General features: G+C 41.5%; 1 protein-coding gene across 1 annotated transcript in view; it reads right to left on the reverse strand.

The window, feature by feature from the left end:
• The window catches only part of LOC103820122 (cadherin-6), a 102,809-nt gene extending 88,617 nt beyond the window's left edge, over nt 1–14,192 (reverse strand). The window contains exon 1 of the mRNA XM_009094783.4: nt 14,012–14,192. The gene's annotated coding sequence lies outside the window, so the exon portion shown is untranslated. The remainder of the gene's footprint in view (nt 1–14,011) is intronic.
• Between the last annotated feature and the right edge of the window lie 12,378 nt (nt 14,193–26,570).

Genomic DNA, 26,570 nt, shown 5'->3' on the forward strand with positions numbered 1-26,570 from the left:
TGTGTGGTGGAAAACAACTAGTAAGGAGCACCCAAAAGCAGATATTGAGAGATGTTCACAAACCAGGTGCTGACAGACTGTTTTCATCTAGCAGTTCTTTTGATGGATATACCCTATCCATATCTGCAAACTGTGATGACACAGGCAACCTTTCCCTCCAAACTCTGTTGACCTTGCTGCAGAAAGTAACCTGGGATAACCACAAAATAGCTATTGAGCAAGGATGAACAGTTTATGTAGTTCCCAGAGTGTAGTCACAGAATAGGAATAAAATGAAAATCAAAGCTCAAAGAGATCATTTTCCTGGCAACAATCCTGCCCACAAATACAGGAGAATGATGTGTCATTCTCAGAGCAAAATTTATCCTGAAGACAACTGAACTCGCATAGTATGGTCTCCTGTTACTACAGCAAATATTTTGTATCTCACTTTTTATTTCTTACTTCCTTCTGTTATTTTCTTTAAAGAACTGCGATATTCTGTGTTATGCCTGATACCATGCTGTTCCTACACATAAGACATTCCTGTGTCTGTCTTATGGTCAGACCTGTGATTGTTTTTGGTTTTTTTTTTCTATTTCTGATTAATTTAAGGGAACCAGGAAGCCATTTTCGTGAGTGAAGAATCACAGACCTCACCTGCAAATTCTGTGCACAGAAGACTTTAAAACCATTCCAGTGGCTACAGAATGAATCACAACACTGCAGGTATTCAGCTATCTTTTTTAATAAGTATGCTTTAATTGGACAAAAGTGTAGCTGACATGTTTAACTTACACATCTATTATAAGGCAGAACTCACTAAACCACTCTCTTCTAATATGATTTCTTGTGAAGTAAGCCATATTTTAGTCAAATAATCCTGCAGCTAAGACTGATTTCTCTGAACATATTTGCCAGCTGGGACTCTATTAGGTTAGAGCACTGCTTCCCACAATTAGGACCCATGGATATTAATGTCATACAAATAAATATGTGTTGCTGTAGAATATATTTGATAACTAATTCACCACACAGATTAAGTAGGAACTATCCACTTGCACTGTTGATTTCTGTGTCTCTGGCCATAGAAGTTCCATGATATTGCTCCTGCTGTCCGGATACATGGCTGAGGATTTTTTAATAGGAGAGAGAGAAGAGAAAGTGGGGAGAGCTGACTGCTCTAAGTTTCTGGGCATGTCCACTGTTGATAATTTATTCATGCATTTTCTTCTACTTCCTTGGTCTGGTTTTTCAGCTCATATTTATCATTATTGCTCCTTGGAAGTCAGTGGAATAATATTCATTTGTCCTCTTTTGACTGAGAATATGACTGGATAAAATTTTAGTCAGAACTGAAGAATAAGCTAGAAACCTTGAGTGTTGTTAATCCAGCATCTAAGGGGCTTATTCCTCTCAGGTACTGCTCCCTGATTCAGCACAATCTTTTGAGCATTTGTTCAAATCCCTCTGTCAATAATGACCCACAAGCACAGGATGAGGGCAAGTGTCACAAGAAAATATTCTGACTGCAGCTTTTGGAGTTTTTCTATCAGCAGACTATTGAAATGTGAATGCAGCCCTAAAACTTAAATTCATTTAGCACATCCTGAAAAGCCAGGAAAATAAGAAATCTTTCTCTGAATGTGGCAATGCTTGTTTTTGCTCTGAAGAACCAGCAGTTTTCAGATTATGGCTCCAGTATTTTAAAACTTAAGAGCCCTTTAGACCAAGACAAAAACCATGCTATTGGTTCTAAGGAAAACAATGGACATACTGAGAGTTCAAATAAAGTAATGAAGATCTTTAAATATCAACATTTCTTCAGAACCTTTTAGTGTCTTACTGACTAAAGAAGCTCAGGAAAAACCAAAATAACTTCTCCCTTGCTGTGAGCCAGTGAAGCTCATAGTCCCTAGCTGATAATCTTTTCCCTTAGCTGTACATGCTATGACCACCATATCCAGCCCTTGGTGAAAGGAGTGTTAAATTCACTGAAGAGTATCAGAAATGGAAATACACAGGGAAAAAGAAAAAAAAAAGAAAGGAAAAAAAACCCACAAAATTTTCTAAAGTGACTGAGCTTGGAAAAGACAGTCAATGGGGGAATTAGGACAGTTTGAAAAGAGGTAACAGAACAGGCCATTGTTACTGTTTTCTATTTGAACATTAAAACAAAAATAATTTAAAAAAATCTTGGCCAGAAGTAGAATAAATTCCACTCTTCTCCACTAAACTGCATGTTTTTGGCTTGATTCCCTGTACAGGACAGTGAGCAAAGTTTGGCCAGCAGATTTAGGTACCTACTCCTCACCCCTTTCCCACCTGGTAGCATGCTTCTTTCTGGACTTCCTCTGTTAGAGCCAAGGAGCAGCAACAGAGCTCCTTCTCTGTTGCATCCCAGAACATAGCAGCAGAATCACCCTCTACTCCTCTCCTAGCAGAGGTGGATCAGAAGCAGCCTCATAAGCAGGACTGGGAGTCTTACAAAAAACTGAGAGGCTAGGATGGAGTTGCTACTGGTTGCACAAAGTGAATGTCAAACAGGAAAATCCTCCTTTGGGAAGGTATGACAGGCAAGCCTTGGTCCTGTACATCTGGATTTTACTCCCCAAAGTAATGTTAGCTGGACAACATTCAGCTCCTGGTCTTGCAGATCTCAGCCTGACTGCCAACTGCAGATCACCCTGTCTCAATGGACGTCAGGGACAGTAAAGAGCAACTGAGCCCAGCATGAGACAAAAGCCATCACTTTGCAGGATCAAGCCCATCACAGGAGACAATAAGCAAGTTATCCCTCTGACACATGTGGGGATGAGGCACCAACAGATCAGCACAACAAACTGGTGCCTGGAATATGCACAAAAGCAACATTTCAGGGGCAGCAATAATAATAATAATAAAAATAATAAATAATGGAAATATAAACCTGGGTATGGTTTCTCGTAGATGCAAATCAAGATTTAAATATAAAAATGATAGGCTTCTGTTAAACCTTCTTAGGAAGTCATAAATTGTTAATCAGACCTTAGGCAGTGTTGTTTAATACCAACTTTAATAAAATAGCTGCCTGAAGCAGAAAGACAGTTGGGATCCTGACTCTAAAACTTTGGTAACCTCATCCACTTTTTTGTAGCCTGAGGCTCTTATACTAACCATTGATACTAACTCCTTTGAAATATGCTCATTTTTTAGGTTGCTAAATTATTAAACACCTTATTAGTTGAAAGATTAGATGGAAAAAAGTCATCTCTGTATGACTGAAAATGGATTGGAAGAGGAAGAAAAAGTTGAGGGAATATTTACATAAAAGATACAGCTCTGTTGTTGATATACAGAGGTAATCCATAATCCATAATTCATTTAAGAAATGAACCCATCAAATTACATAACTACGCATGACAAATTGCTACTGTTGAGCTATCCTACAATAAATTACAAGGAATCATTCCTGTCAAGAGTGTATTTTGTTTGAGACTAAAAAAAGCAATGTCGCTACAAGGTTGTTTTCCCTCTTGTTCCATAGGATTTGTCTATCACATACAATCTCTCACACTTCCACCATATAATTTGATTGGGGTAGGAAAAGCTCCTTTGTGCGGAGTAGCCACGAAGTCTCCAAAATTAAAACTGCTTTGAAAATTCTGAGAAAAGGGGAAAGGATGAAAAGGAAGAATATTTCTTCCTCATTATTTCTTAATACTATTTGTCAGTCAGGTGAGCAAATCCTTAGAGCAAAAAATAAGAAACAGTCATTTCCTGAAGTGTGATGTCTTTTTTAGTGTACGTCCAGAGCAGCTTGTTAGCATACTAATTGTTTCATTTAATATGCAATACAGAGCATACTTACTACTTTGAAGTGCTTATTCATGATGTCATGGATATTAGTGTATATTTCTTAATTACACAACAGAACAATCTTCCCTCTTTCAACCTACACTTTCTGCTGCTCTGATTGGTTTCTCTAACTAGCCAGAATAATCATTTTGCCACACAGAAGCAGAAAAAGGGGAAAAAAAAAAGTAAACAATTTTAAAAGCCATTTTAACATAATAACAAATTGGAAGTTGTATTCTGTGTTAAATTAGAACTGCAAGCCTCATATCAATTCAAGGCAAGGTTTCCTGTTCGTTACTACTTAATTAATCAGTCCTGTTTCCATCTAAATGAAAAGTTTTCTCTCCTTCCTATCATCTCTAACATCTCATTTCAGGCAGCATATCAAGTTAATCTTGCTTACATTAGCAACTTATTTCTAATGGCTCAGTTCAATTATTTGGTTGGAGCATGGTGTTAATAATGCCAAGGTTGTGGGTTCAATCCCTGTATGGGCCATTTACTTAAGAGCTGGACTTCAAGATCCTTATGGATCCCTTCCAGCTCAGAATATTTTGTGATAATTCATCCTATCCCAGTTTGCAGATGAATTCTGCTTGGTCTCTGCTTTGTTTTGGAGTCAATGGTAAAACAGCAATTGCAAGAGCGAGCTCATCCAGCCTTGAGATGAACCCACTATGTGTAAACAAACACCTACTTCCAACACACTGAAGTCTTTTGAACTTTCAGCTTCCTGGTGTGCCATATTTTACCTGAGGAAACATGGCACTTAGAGACAGGTTAAGGGACAGACTTGACAGTGCTGGGTTAACTCTTGGACTTGGTGACCTCAGTGGTCTTTTCTAACCTAAAACATTCTATGATTAGAACACACAGGGCTGAGCAAAGAATTATTATCTTATAAAAAAACAGATGAGTATATAACATTCCCATGGAAGAAGAGAAATTTGTAAGGGAAGGAGAATACAGGAAGTTGGGTGGTATCTGAAAGTGTGTCTTCATTAACCTTTATGCAACATATCCTGGAAATAAAGGTGCAATGAGCAAGAGTCCTGCACTACCATCAGTAGTGTATATAAAAAAAAGTATCAAACATTCCACCATGTCACCTTTGAAGGAAGTGAAAAATAGGACTTGAACACCATCTGGTTGAGTATCTCCTGCTTATGCTGACTTTACCATTCCCAGAGCTGGAAACTGCTGCTGCTGCCATAATCTGGTACTTTATACCACCAGCAGCAAAGCATACTAACTGTGGGACTTAACAAAAGACTTCTGGTGTTTTGGATTGCACCAAGCTGGCCCCAGTCAAACACTTACTGAAGCTGCAGTTGCTCATACATGCTAGTCTCTCCACTTGCCTTGCTCAGTTCAGCCTTCAGAAGTAAGATATCTGGCTGTTTTCTGCTGGGATACCTGCTTGCCCATGCCAGGATGCTTGTTGTTAACACTGCGACCCCCCCAGTCACCGCCACAGCTCCAGCAGCTCCACCCATAGAGACCCACAGCCTCTGAGACGTAATAGATACTTGCTCAGGTCAGGGCTCGAAACTAAATCTGAGCCTGAGGTGTCTGCATCACATGAAGGCTGGTTTTAATGCCAGCTTGACATATATAAATACTTCTGCAATAGACACAAAACATGATGCAATAGTAAGTGACCATTCCAAGAGGATGAAACTTGTTCTTCCTGCATAATTCCAGTATTTACTTTTGCTCATCCAGGACTCAGGATGTTATTGCAACAGGGAAGAAGGATGTGCAGTATATTTCAACCTTCTAGATTTGCAGCAACCAGCCACTGACCTCACATTTACCAGCCTGGTTGAAATTACAACCTGCTGTCAAGGAAAACTCTGTCATACATTAAAGTAACTCCAATATCAAGTAGCTTTGAGATATCTGACAAATGAATTACGGTGGATTAATGAGAAGCTGCTTCAGAAATCCTGCAAAAGAGACCCTTACATGTTACAATATGGTAATGCATTTCATTTAATAGCAATATAAATTATGTGCTGAGAAAAGTGGGAGCCTCTTGTGTTGTTTTGTTGTGTTTGTTTTTTTTCCAAGAGGAAGTGAAATCCTTCCTATAAATCAGAGTGCATACTTCTGTTTCTGATGGGAAACACTGCTCTGAAAAGCACTGAATTTCAAAGCTGCTTGAGATTAGACTGTCTGCAGAATTGTACTGATGGCTGTAAATATTAATAAATATGATACACTGGGCCAGCTTTTTCTTCAGACGCTTATGCTCTGCTTCCTCTTAAGTGCAGATGACCTGAAGACACAGGCACCAGGAGGAAGAATCTGAGCTAAGAATTGGTTTTAGAGATGCAACACACAGTGACACTTGCACAAAGGAAGGATGTTCCCATTACATGCCGGCAGAAACAGCCAGGAAGTGGAAATCTCAGTCCAGTCCTCTCCATCCCCTCTGCAACTGCTGATGGGAGCTGACAGAGACTGCAGAGAATCCTTCTCCATGCTGTACAGATGATCCAGGGATCATCTGTTGACATCAATGGAAAATGATGGTTATTCCTTATACAGGTTTTCTTTCCATCCCTATTTAGTGTAGTCTATTATTTAGGGATACAAATGATACAAATACTTGGCAGTCATGTTGTGGTCACCATGAAAATAATTGCAAAGTTGTAAACACTTCATTACAAACCCTGACATCTTGATCCAGATCAACACTCAAACATTCAAACAACCTTGCAGATTTCAGTGCACTTTATTGGTACTTTTAAAAGCAAACTGCTCTGGACCAGGTATGATAAATCAGAGAGAAGAACATGCTTTGTTTATGGCAGAAATATCTTGGTAATTATCAGTAGTGAGGAGGGAAATACCATAGCAGAGCATTCATATTATTTAGAATTAAATGGAGTTTAGATGAAATACAGGGTTTTATAAAACTGGTTGGCACAGCATGAATTGCTTAAAGGGATGTGGCTGGTGGACTTAAGAGTTGCTTCTGCATCTTTTTCCCTTTCAGCCCTGACAGCTAAATTGAGCACCAATTTCACAAAAGAAATTTGCTCCCTGAAAGAGATTCTACCTCTATATATTCTTGCTCTGTGATCTGCCAGGGCACTCTTCACACTATGAAAGTGAGGAAATAGGTTCTCTTGAATTCTTGTAGAGCTTGATCAGTTTGTCAGGCCAGCTCCAAAAGCATTAGGTCATAGTAGGTGGCACAGAGCTCAGGACCTGGTACTGCTTCGATCTAAACTGGCCACGTATCTTTTAAATTTAATGTGTCTTTTTAATGTGTCTTTTTCTACTTCTCCCTCTATTTTATTTACACTAAGATCAATACCCGTGTCAGGGGTATTGGTGTACACCATGTTCTTATTCAAGTAACTTCCCTTTGACTCACCTTCATATCTATGTGCTAGGAATACTACTCCTTAGATATTTACAAAGCAGGGGTGCTTTGAAATGAATTCATGCAGGCATGGACATGAACAAGAGATAGCGTGGTATGACCTCTGGCTGCCCCAAGCCACAGGGAGCAGCATGCAGAATAGGCAGCCTTTTATGAGATTTCTTTTTTATCCCCTTCTCTCCCACAGCCATAAGTAGGTGGGAATGTATGAGGCAGGGAATGGTAAAGAAACTCTGTGGCCAGTCCAACTCGGCCAATGCAGAGAGTAAGGTCATTGCCACCTTGCTTGGGGACAGCTCAGATTACTTTCTCCTGGGAATAAGATACTCAGTCTTGTCTCAGACAGCTCTGGAGCTACCCAGCTTCCCCCCCTTCCCCGCCACAGAAAACATGGCTGAACAAACAAGCAAAAAACATCCAGAAAATCCTTTGGGGAGAGAGTGTCAAAGCAGATGCAAAGAGTCCTTGAGAAAAATAATTGGCTTTCTTTTGGATGAAAAAAAGAGACCCAAATCTGACTTTTTCGCCCCATCCATTCTTTGATCAGCTACAACAACTGAAGAGAGCAGGAGAGAGGCAGGCAGGTTGACTGCAAGCTGTACTTGCTATAAGAGCCTGGTTCAGCATCCCTGCTGTGTTATGATCTCCTCCTGTGACCTTGGGCAAGTCACTCACCTTCGTGGTGATTCGCTTCCCCCCATTGTAAAACACAGCCAATTATACAGGCCAGCCTCACAGTAGTGGGGCCATGTGGTGAAGATGTGGAATTCTGGAATACTTGAACAGCTTTTGAGTGAAGGCCTCACTTGAAGTAAGGACAAGGTGTAGTTCATTGACGGGAGACTCCCAAATGTGTACAGAGTATCTGTGGGTTCTTGGGGGAAGGTTTAGCAGACTACGATAAGCTATAAGCTATATAATTTTCTTTTTGTCCATGAAGATACTTGTGTCAAACAATGACTGCCAGACTAATGACACCCTAAAGTTACAAAGCACCAGGTACTCAAAGCGAATCCATTCAGTGAGGAAACAGATTTCACCTGAGTCCTCAGGGCAAAACTAAAAGCAACCATGCTTTTAAGTATTTTTGCTATGGTGTTGGATCTAAGAGGATGAGGGAGGAGGAGACATCTTTCTAAGAGAGAGGGTTTTCCCCGGAGTGAGACTGTCAGTACGAAGCACCCAGCGACGCAGTGCCAGCACCCCAGCTGGAGCACACTGGCACTGGCACAAGTGGTTCTCCCACCACTCCACGGCCTCTCATGCAAGTCTGGATCACCATGACCTTCAATGCTAAGTAGAGTTACCATCAGAGACAAGTATTCTCTTTGAGTTTGGTGTTACCCTCACAACAAAGCAGAGCTACATGGTAATGATCGTGTTGATTAAGCAGCCTTTGTGCTTATAGGAGCTATTAGCTGATAATTGTAATGAGGGAACAGGCAGCTCTGCTTTCCACGAGACAGGCACGAACCTGCAGTACACCTGGAGAAACTTGACTAGTGTTTAATTTTTGTGCTAATTTTCAATTCCTGCTGACCCTTCTCCTAGGTCCTCCTGCTCTGACTCTGCGATTAGATGCAGAAGTGGGAATGCTGAAAAGATACACCACCTATTATCTCAGAGGCAGCTGTAAACATTGCAGCATGATAATGAAATTAGTTTAGCTGAGAGGAATTACGGTACCCAGTTAGTACAGGACGGATCTCATTCATAAAGTGCTCTCTTCTGTGCATTGCGGTGTGTCACTAGGGAAGAGCTGAGGGGTTATAATGGGTATTTATGTTGCAAATGAAATCTGATAGTCACATTCTGGCTAGAATTTTCTGACTATATATAAATATATATGCATATCCTGACAAGACCGGCTAATTAACCCATAAAATATTTGCCCACAATGCCAGAATAAAGCCATTATTGAACAGGTTACTTAAAACATAGCAAGGCTGGCAGTGCTCTCGAATGAGACCAGATGGAAATGTATATGCACTTCTTGTCTATGCGCCTGGTGCAGAGGAGGGTATGGAGAGGGTGTCTTGTGGCTGGGTGTGAAGAAAGATAATGCAGTATCACTCTATCTTGGATGTTTCAGCATGGTGCTATCAAGTGCTCTGGCACCATCACAGTTAAGCAATCACTTCTTTGCTTAAAGATTTTTTTTTTGGAGATCCAGCATCCTAACTTGGGAAGGACACCATGCCAGTTGAGCGTTTTTCATCCTGACAGGGCTCACAGGCTCCCCTCACCCTTCCCCATCAGCATTGATCCTCAGAGGGTTGCAGCTGCAGAGGAAACTATCCTTTCTGGTTTGTTTTGAGTGAGAAAAATACTCAAGGAGCAGGCAGCTCCACAAGACTGGATGTACCAACCAATAACATTAACTCACACCACTCTATAAACACTCCTGAAATTCAGTTATCCTATTTTCTTCTGGGAATGCTCTTGCTAACAAACAAACAAAAGCATAAACTCAAATATTTACAGTCTTTGTTTGGGCCTTTCAGTGCCAAATGCACAACCAGGAAAATAAAGTGGAAGGCAATGGTGGCAGCCAGCCCCATCTGAAATAAGGAGATGGTCACGGATACAAAGAGGAATAAGCCTGCCTAAAATGAGATGGGGAAGTAGCCGATGGGTGATCAGGATCAGAACACACAGCAGTGTCCTAGAGAAGCTTAGGAACCTGAACCTGGATGGACTCCCAACATATATCAGCCAGTCATTGGGGAAGAATGAAAAAGAGAATCTTAGGCTGAGATTTATGGCATAGAAAGCACAACTGGATATGAAGAACTCACACTCAAACTTTAAAAAGGGTTTTATCCAGCACTTTCCCCACCTAATTCCACTGCAGCTACACTCACAGCACAATCCAGAGAGTATGATTTTTCTCACGATGTTTTGTATTAATTATGCATTCTTCAAGGTGTTTTTAAAACAGGACTAATAATCTACCCTGGACCTTTTGTTAAGCAACACAGACAGCTAAAAGCTGCATTTAATACTAAATGTTCATGCTGCATCACATCTCTCCCCATCCCAATGAAACAAGGCAAGATGCCATACCTTTCTCCTCACACAGCATCGTTTTTTTCAGACCCCTTGGAAAGGTCTGCCATGACTAAGCAAGCAGCATGAGCAAACCAGCTGCTGCTGGATTTTTATCTCAACCAGAACACATTTAAACCTGAGTTTATACTGCAAACTGAATCCTGCACAGAGTCAGCAGAAGAGATTTGCTCTGTGTGCCACAGAACTCTTCACTTTGTGCACAGGATGGGGGACTCACTTTAAAGATTTACATTGAAAAGATCCTGAATTTGGCCCTACCATGACAGTCAGGATAACCACAACTGAGTTTATCAGCCTTGTTTCTAAGAGCTATGAACCCAAGAAATTATATAGGAAAAAGAAAAAGGAAAAAAAGAAGTAAACCCCAAATGATGAAAAGCCTTGAAGGCACAGGAACAGTTACTGCAGTTAACCATGTCTTCAAGGGGTTAATGAAGAAGACTCCCTAACACCCAGCTTCCAAGGCAAAGCCTTTCCCACATGCTTATGATAATCAAAAGATACTGAAAACCAATTCTGCTTCATTCTGGTATAATTGCAGCAGAGCCACTAGAGGAATTGTAACCATTATGTAAGATGAGGCACCATCACAGTGGGGCCTGCTGCCTCAAATGCATCCTACCCACGCTTTTTTATGTATTTCAGCTACCTTTCATTTTAGTAATTAGACACCATTTCCAAGGAGATCCACAAGTAATTTCCTGCATATCTTGAGCCATAATGCTGCAAGATTGCACTAGAAAGGTAACATAATTTAAAAGTAATCAACAAAGGGCAGGTGACACACTGAAAAGTTCAGTTAAGCATGAGACAGTGACCACCATTTCATTTATCAACAGATAAATGTTGCTTGACCCCCACACAGCACACAGGCAACCAGCAGAAAACCCAACAGTGGTTCCGTCCAAACCCAAAAATACTGCAGGAGTCTATTAATAAGCAGAGTATCAGCGTGCTGAAAACTTCTTCAGTCAAAGCAAAAATGATGTAGCACACTTGAGGGGACAGTGGACTGGAGGGAGGCTCCTGCACAGAGGAACCCAGTATGCCCTTGAGAAGAAAGCTGCTCACTTAGAGAAGGATCTCAGCTGGTGAGAGCACAGGCACATTCATAACTTCTATCGTTCACATTCGTAGCTTCTGCAGAAAGCGGTAGGAAAAAACCCCACATTTCTTAACATGTGTATGTTTTGCTTTGAAGGAAGTCTCTCAACTAAATATTATTGAAACAGCAGATGGCAAAATGCAAACTTTATGAAAGGGAAGGCTGCCTTGAGCGGCAGGTTACTGCATGAAAGAGCTGTGCAAGGGAAGAAGGGAGGGAGGAAGGGAGGGAGAGAAGAGTCAGAAGTTAAGATGCACATTTCCAGCTGAACAACTTGGTTAGAAAATGATGACCATGTCTATAAATATAATCTTTAGAGTGCTGGCATGGAGATATGCAAGAGCTGTGAACTGGTGTGAAAATTAAAATACCTAGAGAGACTAATAAGTCCCTACGGGGACCCCAGTTACTTAAATGGCTGCAAAGGATAATTGCAGAGAGCTACAACAGGACTGAATCAATGCCATTTTCCTGGGGAAGAAAAAAAAAAAGTATTGCTGCTCTGATTACGTTATTCTGAAAAGATTGGCTGCTCTCCTTTTCCCTCCCTCAGCTCAAAAGTCAACTGCAAACCACCAGAAATATGTCCAGAAAGATTATGGTGCAGCTGAAAGCCAGAAGCATATGAGATTATATATTTACTGGTGCTGTGTCAGATAACATCTGAGAGGAGAGGAAAAAGAGATTCAGCTTTGCAGTCTTTATTAGCATGTTTGGGCTCTTTAAAGGAGCTATCCAATTGTGTCATTGCTGCCAGGCCTTTAAAACTGTATATATCCATGATAAAGGAATCTTGATCACAAGCCTTCGAGCCCTACCTGACTCTCCTGTGACATGCAAACTTATTGCCTTTAAATAGGAATTAGGAAAAAAAAGAAATGAGCAGGGATGCACCATTACCATAGCATTATATTGCTCAGGAACAGATGTCAATCAATTTTATGGAATGTTTTAAGTAACATGCAAGTACTTTTGTAAAGAACTGTCTGCATAATAGAGATTTCAGCCCAGCAAATACAGGAGATAAGCCTTTATCTTGACTGGGAGAGCTATGTCTATTTTGATTAAAACCAAAGAGGTCTGCACGATCAAGCAATTTTATTCCCTTGGAATTATGTCATTTCCAGAATGCTACTACACACAGTCCTGTGACAAAAAGGAATGGAAATAACCTTGCTCTTGATTGTAATGTTCTCCTTGCACAAATGTTCGTGCAGGTAGCTCATGAGGTACACATGTGGGATGTACTACATTCCATCCTCAGAGATTCTTGAATAGACAAGAACTCAACTCTTTATTCTAGCTGTGCTAGAAGAACAGTAAATTTGGAGAAAGAACTGACCTTACACTCTGTAAGTAATTTGTGCTACTCAATCTCTCATGCACTACTAACAGAACTTTAAAATCCCAAAACACACAAGTAAAAGGGAAAAGGTGCCCTATCCTCTCGATTTGTATAAAAGTAGTAGCTGTGCCATTGTGCTGGGAGTAATTTCGGTCGTTAAACTTCTCGAACCTTGAATGTCATCAGGAGTTACTTAGGTCACCATCCACTTGCACTTAAAAAGTACTGCATTTAACTCTCCGTAAAATATGGATTTTATTGCAGCAGTGACAGGACTCCTTTCCACAGCCACTGACCTCTACTGCTATTGCTTATCTCTGGACTCGACCTTCTGCATAAGAATACGCAGATGTAGTATGCAAACTGTTTTCCCTGTTCGTGCATGTAAGTAGGTGTTACATACATATGAATACATAAATAGTTCAACCTAGCTGACACAGAAAGTATGTTACCAGCTCCTTAGAAACATTTACTACACCACCAAATTCAGTGCTTGCTTTCTGCAATTACCCAACTTCTTTCCTGTAAAAATGCCTATACGCCTACCCTCTTACTTCCACCTCCTCCAGCACTCCTCAACCCGTTCTTTGATCAAATAAAAGACTTCACATTTGTCAATTCCTGTAACGTCCCCCGATCTGCTCGCTCTGCCCCCTTCTTTTCACTGAGGGAGCGCCTCAATTCAACTGTGCTCTACATTCAGTTCTGCACTTTGCCTCGGATTTCGCTCATGATTCGAAGGGCTTTGCCCTGTATTCATTTCAAAGCAACTATGCAGTATCAAGAAACAGAGACAGACTTTAAAAATTATTATGTTCTAGTTATTCATCCTTTTGCTGTTGTTATTACTAATTATTACTGTTATTCTCTTCCAAGCACACACGACCCTTCTCCCGCTCTCACCACCTCCCCTCGTCCGAAGTGTCTTGCTGGCGATGACAATCCCCAGGAAAACGCCGCATCCCTTCGCCTGACTTACAACGCCAGCAAACGCGGTCCCCACACGCCCCTGAGCGTCGGGGAGGGCGCGGAGCCCCGGGGGGGTCACGCCGGCGCGGCGGCGGGGGCAGAGCCCTCCGCAAGGCAGCTGCCAACTTTGCAAAATAAGTGCTGTCCCCCTCCTCCTTGCCCCCCCACCCCTAATCAGCATTCCCAATAAGCACGGCAGAAAGAATAAGAAAGAAAGGGGTGGGAAAAAAAAAAAAAAAGCAGAAGGCGGCTGGCTGCTGAGAGCTACACCTTGCCCCTCCAGAGGTGCAGAGCCGCATCTCCTTACCGGCACGCAGGGACGACGCGGCCGAGCCTCGCCCGGGTCGGCAGCGCAGCTCTCCGGCCCCTTCTCCAGCCGCTCAGCTTCCCCGCCTCGCACTAGGGCTCCCGCTCGGCCAGCAGCACTTTTTAACTCCGGCATGCAGGCAGCCCGAGCCGAGGGGGCTCTCTATCTGATTGGTTTCCATTCACTGCTCCTGATTAATAAAAAAAAAAAAAAAAAAAAAAAACCGGAGGAGGGGGAGGGAAGGAAAAAAAAAAAAAAAAAAAAAAAAAGCCAAACTCCTCCCTCTCGGCTTGGCTCCCTGGCAGGCGCGCACACACACCCGCACATACGCGCACCCGCACCCCTGGCGCCGGCGCTGCGGCTGCCGCGGCTGCCGGGGCCGCCGGAGCTGCCGCACTGGGGCCGGGGGGGAGCGGAGCGGGCGCGGAGCCGATTGCTCCGGGCGGGCAGGGATTTGCAACTGAATGCGGTGGGAGGGCAGAGAGGGAGGGTTGTGCCAGTGAGCCCCCCTTCCCCCCCGAGAGCTGCTCCGTGCTTGAGGTGGAGAGCAGCCAGCTTCTTCTCAATCGTTTGGTAGCGATAGCTAAAGCGGAATAAAATCGGGGGGGGGGGGGCGGGAATAAAGAGGAGGCAGAGGCACGCTCCTCTGTTGCGAACTGTGTGTTTGTGCTGTGCGGCTTCTCATCCTCCAAGCTGGTCTTAAGTCCTTCTCTCGACATCTGAGATGCCCCGCTGGTCTTTTCCCACAGTTCCCAGGAAGTTCCTGGACTTGATGAATCAAGATATTTCGGTGAATTATTGATGGAGATGACACTTCGTGGTCGCATGTGGCGGTTTCTATGTGAATGGAAAGCAGCAGAGGGAGATTTTCCAGAGCCTGCCTTTGCTTGGTCCCTCTCTTCCCAGAGGGCTCCCCACTCAGGAGGTTATGACTAATCTTAATGCAGAACAAACTGAAATCTCAGCTTTTGCTTGCAGGACTCATGGATCCCTCTGCACACATGTGTTTTGTACAGTCTCTCCCCCCCACACCCCCCAACCACCTAAATACAGCCTGAAATAAGGCTTTGCGTTTTCATAATCTATATTTTAAATTACAAGATGGAAATTGCCAGCCAGTTTATTATTTACCTGACAAGAGTCCACTCCAATTCAGCTGCACGGTGTCCCCTTAAGATTCATAGGAAATGTTACAAGAAGTGAAGCTCTCTGCCATTTGCCTCTTGCATCTTTACTGTCTTAGGTTTGACCTTTATAATTTTTTTTCCCTGCTGGTAAATCTAAAGTCATCTTGCTTTTCTTTCTTTTTCTCTTCCTTTTTTCTTCCTTTGCTCCTATACACCTTTCACAATTTCTACATGCTGTATTTCTTAAGAATGGGTCTGTGCTGGCTCTAAGCCATCTTTGTGTCCTGTTTCTGGACTATTTCAAGGCTTTTAGTTTAATTTAAATACCCTGAGCACCAGAAATTCAGGTAGCAATCTTGCTGCTTGTGCTCAGTGCTGCAGCACCATGTTTACAGCACAGCTGAAACTGGTGCTGGGCTTGTTGTAAAATGTGGAATATGTAAAATTTTCTTAAGGAAGGACATTCTTTAATGTTTGATCTTTGTGTACTCTCAAGACTAGTCAGCAAGAAGGGAGATTTAATCCATGAAACACAGCTAACAATCATGCTCTAAGTGATGTCCAGGTGTTAGAAACACAAATTACTTGTTGGTAGAATTGCCTTGTTAAGGACTAGGACCTGACATGCTTCAGTGATCTTGGACCTAGAGGAAGGTTACCAGAGCTTGGGAAGAGGGATGTTCCATTAGTGGACACGAAGAATGCAGAATTTGCGGGCCACAAGGACAACTGGCAGAACTCCCAAGGTAAGGAAGACGCTAATAAAGATAACTCAGCAATTGTGCTGAAATCAGCTCCAACTGGGTAAAAGGTAATTCTGGCAGGGAAAGATCATGACCGCCGACTCACGGACCATCGACCCAAGAAACCCAACAACTCAAGAGAAAGATTGAGCATAAAGATTAATTAGCATGAGAAGCAAGAGAATCATTAACCAATAGAAGACAGGATAGTAGATAATAGAGAACTATGTAACTTGTCACCAATGCACACTAACTCCTTTGTTTGCTGGAATGTATAAGTAGTAAAAATTTGATAGCTGGTGTGCTTGATTTGTGGAATACCACCAAGCACCCAGGCTTGTGCAACTGTGAAATAAATAATCAATGTCTCTCTTGAGTGCGTAATTATTGGCTTGTTACACACCAGGTAACGAGTCTGATTTTTGTGGACAACAGGCTCCTTAAGAAAGCCTTCGAGCTATTTCCCACAGCCACTCTGTTGGCAGAATTAATTCTTTTAAGGACTCTGTATGATACTACAAAAGACAAAGCAGTGTAAAGAAGCTGCATTCTGCTTTGCATATATTTGTGAACTCAAGCAAATCACCCTGAAAACCCACTTAGGTACCACTGCCAGTATTTGGCCATTTTAGTCTTTCCACAGCTGAGTTTTTCCAGCCTGGAGATCATTCTGGTTGCTCTTCTTTGAACTTCCCCTGGTTCCCTCATTATTTTCTTTTTTTTTTCAGCAATGACAGGTCAGGAGCTCAGTGAATATTTGCAGAGCATTCCCGTGGGACCTTTCTGGACACAGTCTATCTCTCTTTATGACAGACCACATTTGCAGGCTTTCTTGTTCCCTGCCATATTGCATTGTCGATTCACTGCCCACTCTAACCCTGAGGTCTCCTTGGGCATTTTTCATTCCTAGATGCATCATATTCTGATTAGCCTTAGTAAGGCTGGTTTTATTATTTTATTTTAATTTAATTTAATTTAATTTTTATTTTCTCAGACAGACTGGAATTAATAATATCCAAGAAGGACTTCTGTATTTTTGTTAAAAAGGAGGAGTTAGTGCAGGAACTGTTGTGTTCTCCATAACATGTGCATAAAATATTTATCTTCTAATCAATTATATAAATTTGTGGTTCACAATTTGAAGTCCATAACTGTGTGAAGAAAACTTCTTCATTTTTGAGAGATATTTCCAGAATGATGCTTTCCTTCCTCAGCCCTCTTCTATTGACAGCTATAATGATAATAGAATTAGCAGATTAGATCACATCATTAGCCAGTGAAGAGTCCTGTATACCTGATACATTAGCTGAGTGAAAGGCTCAGCTAGGATTGTGAAAATTCATCAAGATTGGCTGAAAACAACTTCCCTGCCATGAGGTGGAGAATATAGAAAGGTTCAAAGAAGAACTGAATGTTTATGAATCTAAGAGTCCAAGACTGGAAAGAAGACAAACATTGTTTGCAGCTCTTGAACCAATCTTGTATTTGGAAATCACAATGAGTACTCAAGGCAAAACATACTACTTCAGCACACCTGTCTTGTCTGTGGCTGTTCTCTTCAGCAAGCATTCCTGCCCGTGGACTGACAAGAATTAGCCAGAACAAAGATTCCAAGTGGCAACTTCTGCCTCTGCAGTCTCTGTGGAATGCCCAAATCCATTTGACTATGACCAAAATATCCATGAGTCTCAGTCATCAGCACAAAAATGAGATGCAGTGTGAGCTAGGAATATATGGTGATATTCTCTGAGCTATTTAGGTCAAATTCTATTTCCAAACAATAAAAGATGTCTATGTGGGATTTAAAGACTAAACAGCCACTTACGGTTCACTACAAGCTGTAGTATCTACAAAACAATCTGAATGTCTCACTTTGTAACTCCACACTTCAGTTTGCCCAGCCTCTTCCAAAAATAAAGAGGGACCTTACTCTGAATTTATTAAGGGGAAACTTCAGTCTAAGAAAATGTTTCTTCCCCCTTTTCTGTTTTTTTTTTCCCCCTAAGTGTGGGGAGCCTTGCTTTCTCAAGCTTGAATGACACATCTTTCAAGTATTTAAGCCCAGTCCTGTAATCGATACATGCAGTGATCAAGGATTAACCAGGCTATTGTAAGGGTTGAGGTAACGTCACATTTTACCATTCTTCGAGCAAGATGTGCTTCTCACAGCACTGAAACAGCCCTGGTGTCTTCCTAGTCCTAGTCTGTGGCAAATACCTGAGAAACAGGATAGCACAGACCACTTTCCCATTTTCTGTCAATTCATCCTGGTCTGCTTGGCCCCTGGAAGAACAGTGGTTTGCCCAATGGATCCCAGTGATTGCATGCAGCCCTGGGTAGCATATTCGATCTCAAATTCTGACTAGTTTTGTTCTTTGTCAATGTCCTTCTTCCAGTGAGGCCCCCAAAATTGTAGGAGGAGATTATTCCAATGAATCTGAATGCCTTGTTCTAATTTGAGTTTGTTACATGTTTTAGCCCCTTCTAGAAGTGATGAAAAGAAGCAGCAGATGGTTTGATTGGTTCCTTCATAAGCCACATGAGGAAGGAACTACTCCATTTCTGCCTACTCCATAGATATTTTAGGGTGAAAAAGATTCCCACTGCGAGATACAAAAGAACAAAGAAGCAAAATGTGAATCAGAGCTTGCTGATTTTGTGGAAACATTATGAAGTCTGCCTGGTTTTTCTTAGCTTGCTGTCTGAACCTCTCAGCTGCTTCCCAAGTAGAGAACCTGATACTGCAAATTCTTGCAGTTTTATGGTTTCTTGAGTGTCTGTCTTTGCCATTTCAGTGGTTTAAGTCAGGGAATGATAGAAAATAGTAATAACATTTTTGGTTTTTCCTTGAAGTAGTTGTATTTATTCATTAATTGAGCAGTTCCTCTGAGCAAACTGGAACTTTGGTCTTTCTGTCAAGGTTGAAGATGAAAACCTACTTGCAAAACTATTCTGGAAATTTGATTTTCCAGTTTGATTTTTCAACTACCATGGTAGCTATTCCTGTGCTTCTCTGGGTACTGTTTCAAAGAAACACAGATTTTCTTTAAGGAATAGCTTTACTTCTTAATTGAATAAACCTGACCATCATGGTCCGTCACCAGTTTTTTCTTCACTGTTTAGTCCATGCCTTTTTTGCCTAGGAATGGCAAAAACAATTTCATTTTGGATTAAACTCAGACTGAAACAGATATTTTCAAAACTGTCATATACCTCTGAATTTCTTAGCTCTTCTAATTCCAGTGGTATTAAAATATCACAAGAACAGCTGTTGTTGTGTTGCTTGTGGAATCAGTAATTACAGTATTGTGTTGTGAAAGTAACAAGCTGAAGGGTGGCAGGTAAGTTTCACACACAGATAGTATAAATAGGTTCAGCTGAACCAAATCTTTGTGTTTCAGGGTTCACCCCTCACTCATGGCAAGCAACCCAGAAACTCTGCTGTTGAAAGTAATGCAACAGCATCTTTCACCTTTTGTATTCCCAATATGTCGGATTGATCATTCCTGACAGAAGCATAAAAATGTCAGTGTAACAAATAAGATGGGTAAATAGCAGCTAATGCCTGGGGAGTTTCATTGCCTCAACAGGTACGTGAAGTTATAATTGCACTAATCAGCATTCCTACAAGCAGCCAGCACTTCAACTTGCCGTAGAAAAGGCCTGAAAGGACAGAGGCTTCTTCCATGCAAAACACCATGGAGATCAACTAAACCTCAACCAGTATGGTCTTTAAAAATGAAAGCTTACATCATTAGGATAAATGAGGAGCCAGCACACATCTATATGCAAGGGATGGCAGCGAATGAAAAATCAGTTTCTATCCCTCTAGCTGAATAATCATTATACAATAGAACCAGTTCATGACCGAATTTCACTGTACGTCATCCAGCTGCAGTCAGGATCTTGATAGCTCCCCTGAAACTGATGCAAAAGGTTATCAGTAATAATCTGATGCTGCTGTTGTAGGAGTTGTTAGTCATGGGCACTAGAGATACTGCCCTTTTCCACATGCTGTGTTATTGTAGCAAAATTAGAACGTAGTCCATTTTTCGACATCGGTCAAAGTTTTGGATGCTTTGGGAATATTTTACAAGATACATATAAACATTTTTCAAGAAATAATTAATTTTCTGTAAAAAATTCCTTTAATTTATTGTGCAACTTGCAGAACTCTTCTACATGATTGCATTTGTTGTCACAAAGCCTCACTTTGGCCATGGAACCTATTATTTATTTGTGTGAATCTAACGTTCTTCCCAGTCCCCTGTCTGTTTGTATCTATCATTCTCTCTTCTCTAAGGGCTCAGAGTTTCTGTGTAATTTACCATGGTTTAACCAGTTACTTCTCACTGCCTGAGCCTTAGTGACTGTCAGTATGTGCTGTCAGATGGTAGAAAACACCATGTAATTTGATTTTGTCAATCCCTTTTCACTCTGGACTGGGCTAAAAAGAATTATCTTCCATGTATTCCTGGCTAAGAGTACCTCTATGAACAGGTACTATGCCTCAGCAGATGTAGGCTACTCACTGTGCAGTAATAACTTGCTTGTGAGTCTGACATGAACATACTTTTTATTTTAATAACCTCTGGAGAAAAAACCGTCTTTTCTCCCTCAACTTGCACAGTGCCTAGTACAATGGGAGAAAAAGCACTAAAAAAGTCATGCAAATAATTAATACGTCAAAATCACAGTGTATTTTCCAGTAGTGAACACAAATACACATCCATTTGCAGATTTCCTGGACCAAAGGATTTGTCACCTAAATAGAGATGAAAGACAAATGATAAAAAGGAAAATGAAAAGATGAAGTGAGTTCAGATTCATGGTGTGGGTCAGTTTAGGTCTGGGGATAAAATTCAAACCTGGCTCCTTCCTCTGCTCTAGCTCAAACCAGCTCCTCTTATTCAGAGTGCTTATTCAAAGTTATCCTCTATCTCCTCTTATTCAGAGTTCCAGTTATGGCTGGTCTCTACCAGAGGCTTCAATCCAGGTGTATCTTTCTCATTTCTCAGATAAGTATTGCTGAGAACCACAGGTCACTCTTTTCCCTCAGGCTGATCAGTTCCTCCTTCTCAGGATTAGGATTTAGCCTAAATCTTCATCTTTCCTGATAACAGTGTTGACACATACACTTTTCTGTCTATTAGACTAGGTCATTTACACAATAAATAGTAGATAATTTTTGAGTAGTTTTCTAAAAAGTGGTACTTTGCTTTCCTCCATCTTCTCCACTTTTTGATTCATATAGTCCCAAGTATGTTCCTTGCGTGGCTGCCATGACCTGTGGGGTTTTGCCAGCACTGAATCCTGTGACACACCCACACTCACCCACCCAGCCACTCAAGCACTCACAAACCTCCCTTACACTAAGGCTGCAAATGCACATTGCATTTTTCTTGAAAAAGCAGTTTAAGTAATTTCCCCTTCCTCTACCTGTGGGCTCATCATTCCTGCCTCTGCCCCTGCTCACCTCTCTCCAGTTTTGTCATCAAAACCGTCAGTGGGATGTGCTGTAACCTGGGCACAGAAATCAATATGGTTACAAATGATACTTGAGATACTTAGTTTTTTAATTTGGACCATTTGGGTCACCTGTTGAAGTGGTAAATTTGAGTGGATTGTGAACTACTGCACCTTTATGTATGTGCAGGAGAGTGGTGGTTGGGGGAAATTTCTTAGATGATTGTGTCACTGGAAAAAATGTAGTGTCATATCACACATTAAGAGGTAAATTCCCTTTTCAGGAGAAGTTGTGTAGCAGCATAGTAATAAAAATGATGAAAAATCCCCAGGACATTTTTGAACGATTGTTCTCTAGCTATATACAGAATTTGAAGTGACCTAGACTTTTGTATTAGCATTTACTTGAGCTAATCAGTGGATCTGCTGCTGCCTTTCTACTTGACAACTGATATTGTCATCCCAGAAGAAACAAACACCCTTTGCACCTCATCTTTGTGGGTTCTTTTTATGCTATTTGCTATTTGAACATAATTTACTGTTCCTGATGTGTGGCTGAAGGCTGAAGGGACCTAGCAAATTTTTCTTATGACATTTCACATGTGCTATTTTATTCTTCCCTACAATTGGTCTTTTTTCTACTCCTCCTTTTTGGAATTCCTCTTTTCTGGTTTGTCAAAAAAGCCTTCATCTGAAGAGTGGAAATTGCAGCTCCTTCTGCCTCTCTTTGAAACCACCAGGCAAACTATGTGATTCCAGTTTATGAAGTCCAGTGACCAGGACATTTTCGTAACTCTTTTTGTCCCTTCATCTCTTGTGACTGTAACACTTGTTACTGTAGGAGACTGACACTAATCTCAGTCTGCACTGTTAGAAGGCAGGGGTGTTTTGAATTTAAGTGGATGTCTGAATGTCAAATAGAAGTGTGTTTGTGGCTGGAAGTATACAAATGTCCATGCAGTGTCTGTAAATACATATACTTTTCTTAGAAGCCTGCAAAATTTAAAAGATTTCCACCTCATCTACTTCCATGCTGGTAACTTCCAACCCCTCATCCTAATCCTCCTGGATTACTTGTATGGTTGCCCAGTCATCCTGTGTCCTGCATCCTCAAGCCCTGACACTTTCAAGGAGCTTGAAGAAACCAGGAGCCAAACTCTTTGCAGAATTTTTTATGACTCCCTTCAAATGGAGTTGCACAACTACCCTGTGTGTGACATTAGAAGTAAAGTCCCAAAGGATGAGGCAGCTCTCTAATGGTTGCTATGAAATGCAAAGGAAATATTGAAACTGCATAATGCAGCTGGCTACTCAGCCTGGTGTTAATATTATTTTGAGCCATTTTTCCTTGAATGAAGAGAAGTATTCTTGCCTCTTTTAAGGATTTCCAGTCAGAAAGAGATGCAGGAGGAGCCTTTTATTTTGCATTTAATGAGAATAGTCCCCACTAGGAAAGAACATATTGTCAGGACCTTTCTTATTTACATTCTCAATTAGTAGCAAACTGTGATAGTAATTCACAAGAGAATTAACACACTGCCTTCTGCATTTCACTGTCTCTTTTCCTGCAGCTATTTCAGGAACTGCAATGCTGTGGGATACACCTAGATCCCATTAATAGGTACTATATTGAAAAGGAAAAAGCTAAACATCCTCTACTAGATCCTCCTTCTAACCTTTTATTCAGCTGGCCTTCTATTAAGGCAGGAAGTATTTTAGCAGGAATTAGAGTGATGCTGGTGGACTCTTGTAGGAAAAGACCATCTTGTAGCTGAATGAAAATAAGTGTACTAGCAAGGACCCATAATAATGCAGGGGAAGACAGTAGCTGCTTTGGGATTCTTGTTGGAAATCCTAGTTTATTGACCTAGGTTGCAGCTCTGCAAGTTATTAGAAACAGACGAAACTTAGGGCACCAGAGTAGCCCACCCAAGTCTGGAGATTTCATCTTACATCTTTGTTGAGTCAGGGCTCAAGGTACCATAGGGATTAGCATTACAGTAAAGCTCCACTGCAGACTATGAAGAGTTAAAAATTCCTGTTTACATGTTCTCCTTGAACTGGGTGAGGAAATATTTCCTGAACCCACAGGCTTTGTTTCACACTTGAAACACTGTATAGCCTATTTGAATATTTTTGTAGTGCTTAGCATTAGCATCTTTCACACAGTTTACATTACGTTGACTTATGGAAGTCCCACTGTGGAGGATTGGGAAAATCTAAATTTCTGTATTAGTAAACCCATGACAGAAAGAAGAGGCAATTATCTCTTGTTCTAAAAGCTCCAAAGTGTAATTCTTGCAGTTAATTCCTAAAAGGTTCAGAGAATCTAGGGTGAATTTTGTTTGTGGTAGATATTTACATTCTCTTTGGATCAGCTATATGTTATATATAAGAACACTGATTTCAATAACAGTCTTCTATTTAAACTTGCAAATCAAAGAGACCCTCTGGGGCATCTGACATAAATTAGTGAACTGTTGTTCGAGGTCCAGCTGAGTATCTGATGCTATGGATAAAAATAGGTTTCTTGGAACGCCCTTAAAAAATAAATGTTTATAAGGCTTTTTATTACTAGAATTAATTTCCCCTTCTCTTTTCTCCCATATGATTAGTTATATATTAGCTAACCACCACAGCAAGGAAAATGCCCAACAACTATCTGGAGACATAAAATCAGCCTAATGTAACAGACACCCAGTAGGAACATAACTCATAGGAGCTGTTGGGATGGGGCCTTCGGAAAGAGCCATAATTTATAATTGGCCACTGTTCATCTGACAAAAAAGAGAGAAACTGTGAGTTCAAAAGGGACTTCAAAATGTGAACCTGTCAAAGCCTGTGCATTGTATTTGCTCTGGATGGTGCATTAACATCTCTAGCAAAGCTTATGCTATTTTGAATGATGGAGGTCCTACTGTGTAGGGCTGGGGAAAAAGAAATAAAGTTCTGTATTAGTAAGCATGTGACTGGAAAAAAGGCAATTATCTCTTTCTTTTAGAGCTACAAAGTACGGTGGTGGTAGCTTCTGACAAGAGTAAACTAGATGTGCACAGCTTAAAGGCAAACTGAGGACATGCTGATGAAAAGTTCAGCCCTTTCCTCATTCCCCCCTCCTTTCTTTACCCACCCTTGTGATCTCTTTACTACAGCTGGAGAGAAAATCTGGGGCACTTGTTTCTTTCATTTCTTCCAGATTGTTATTTTATCCTCATTTTTGGTAGAGTGGTAATGATATCCAGTGGCTGCTTAGATGAATCACTGATAGATATTCCTTAGGGATATTCCAGAAAAATGCATCCCAGCCAGGACTTATTTCCTAAGTCACAGCATGAATTTGAAGCCTATACAGTCTGCCAACAGTAATCAGCTCCTGTCACTGGTCAGGTTTCCATTATTTTTTCCTTGGCTCTCTTCTTCAACCCTTCTATTTTATCCACCCGCACCAGCAATTAAAGGCTGCAATGAATCTCTAATGCACATAAGGAGGCAAGAACACACAGAGAATCCTTTCTTACCCATACATTTCATACAGAATATTATGGTTCTTTCTGTCCTTTTTGCACTTACTAGCTTATGCTGGCTTGGTTTGGGATTTACAAGGTACTTCCATTTCTTTTCTTGGGTAGTTTGCAAGAGAAAACCTGGCTCTCTGAAATCTGCAAGGAGTAGGGACATAATCAACAGAAAATAAAATCTGAAATATTATAGTGAAAAGGCAGGTGAGCTTTATCCAGGGATCCAAAATATTGAAATAAAAAGTGACACATACAAATGCTCCATATCTGTTAAGGAGGTGAATTCTGCTTCTGAAAGTGCAAAGTAATCTCACCAAGGATGACCAAAGAGCTTTGGAGAGGGTCCCTGTTACTTCTGAACCAGTCATCAGAACTTAAGCTGTGCTTGTTATGGTTCGAAGCTGGGAACTGATTGTGGCAGAAGCTGCCCTAGACACATTGCAACATCTCCCTGCAAAGTCTCCGAGCTGCGGCATTACCTTTTATGGAAAAGTTCCCCCTCCAGTTCGGCTTTTGGAATGGCACATCAGCTCTCCCTCCTCAAGAAGGCCTTTCCAGTTGGCCTTCGCCAACTGTGTCAGCTGCCAGGTAGAAAGCAATCCATCACTGCTTTCACTCTCTTACACAGCGGGCAAATTTTTAAAGGAAAAGGCTGTTGGAGCTGGATGAAAATAATTTCCCAAGCTTGCACGGCGATGTATCTATTGCCATAGCAGCACTGAGAGCTCCTGTGGCCGAGCTGATGTGATGTCAGGTGAAAGCTGCTGGGCTTCCTTGCGTGGGCCCATCCTGCTGGCACAGAGCTGGAGCAAGCCAGGCGTGAGGCACGGGGTGGGAGTGAGGCTGCCTTCACGCCAGCCTTGCCCAGCTGTAATTCCGCACTCCCAAGCAGCGGATCTGTGGGCTAGGTTGCTGCAAAACAGACATCTGGCCTGGATCAAGAACCGGCTCACAGTTGCTTTTTCTTTGGTTGTTGAACAGAGCATAGATTCACAGTAATGAATGATGATGTGTTGGTACAGTGGCTGCATGCTGGCTATAGGGCAACAGACAACTGCTGATACAGCCAACTGGTAAAAATTCACCTGTCACCACTGGCAGAGTGAATTAATACATTACATCCACGATCTATGATGAACTCTGAAGCCAAATGTACTATATTGCCGAAGCACAGCCTTGTTATTTGTGGGATTTTTGGTGAGAGGCATCCAGCTCCTAGGGCTGCAGAGGCTCAGGAGGGTGTAACTACTTGTTACATTTGGGAAGGATGCTTGGGAAACGCTGAAGACTGCATTGCAGTTCACCATACCAACTCCTCCAGCTCTGCTGACGCAGCTCGATGAGAGCTGAACCAGTGAGCTAGGTCACTGAAGTTATTTTGCTGTAACTTCTCAGGGTAACTTTTAACCCCAAGCATTTGAGTGATCTGGTTTACAGAGTAGTCAGATAAACAGTTGCTGTGGCTCATCAGGAAAAGCAAGGCTGCAGTGTGAAGTGAGAGGCAGAGCGGGTAACTGCGCTGACCCAACCACTCTGAGCTCTCTGGCAATCCCTCAGTGTCAGAGTTGAAGAATATGGTGTATATTTTGCAGCACTGCTCCCAGAAGTATCATAGGAACAGCCACTTCTCACTGTACAGTCTTCAACTTGAAATAGAGCTGGCTAAAAGATGTTTGTTTACACTAAAACAAAAGCTCTAGATGGA

The sequence above is a fragment of the Serinus canaria genome, chromosome 2 (genome assembly GCF_022539315.1).
Source record: "Serinus canaria isolate serCan28SL12 chromosome 2, serCan2020, whole genome shotgun sequence".
Classification (NCBI taxonomy): Eukaryota; Metazoa; Chordata; class Aves; order Passeriformes; family Fringillidae; genus Serinus; species Serinus canaria.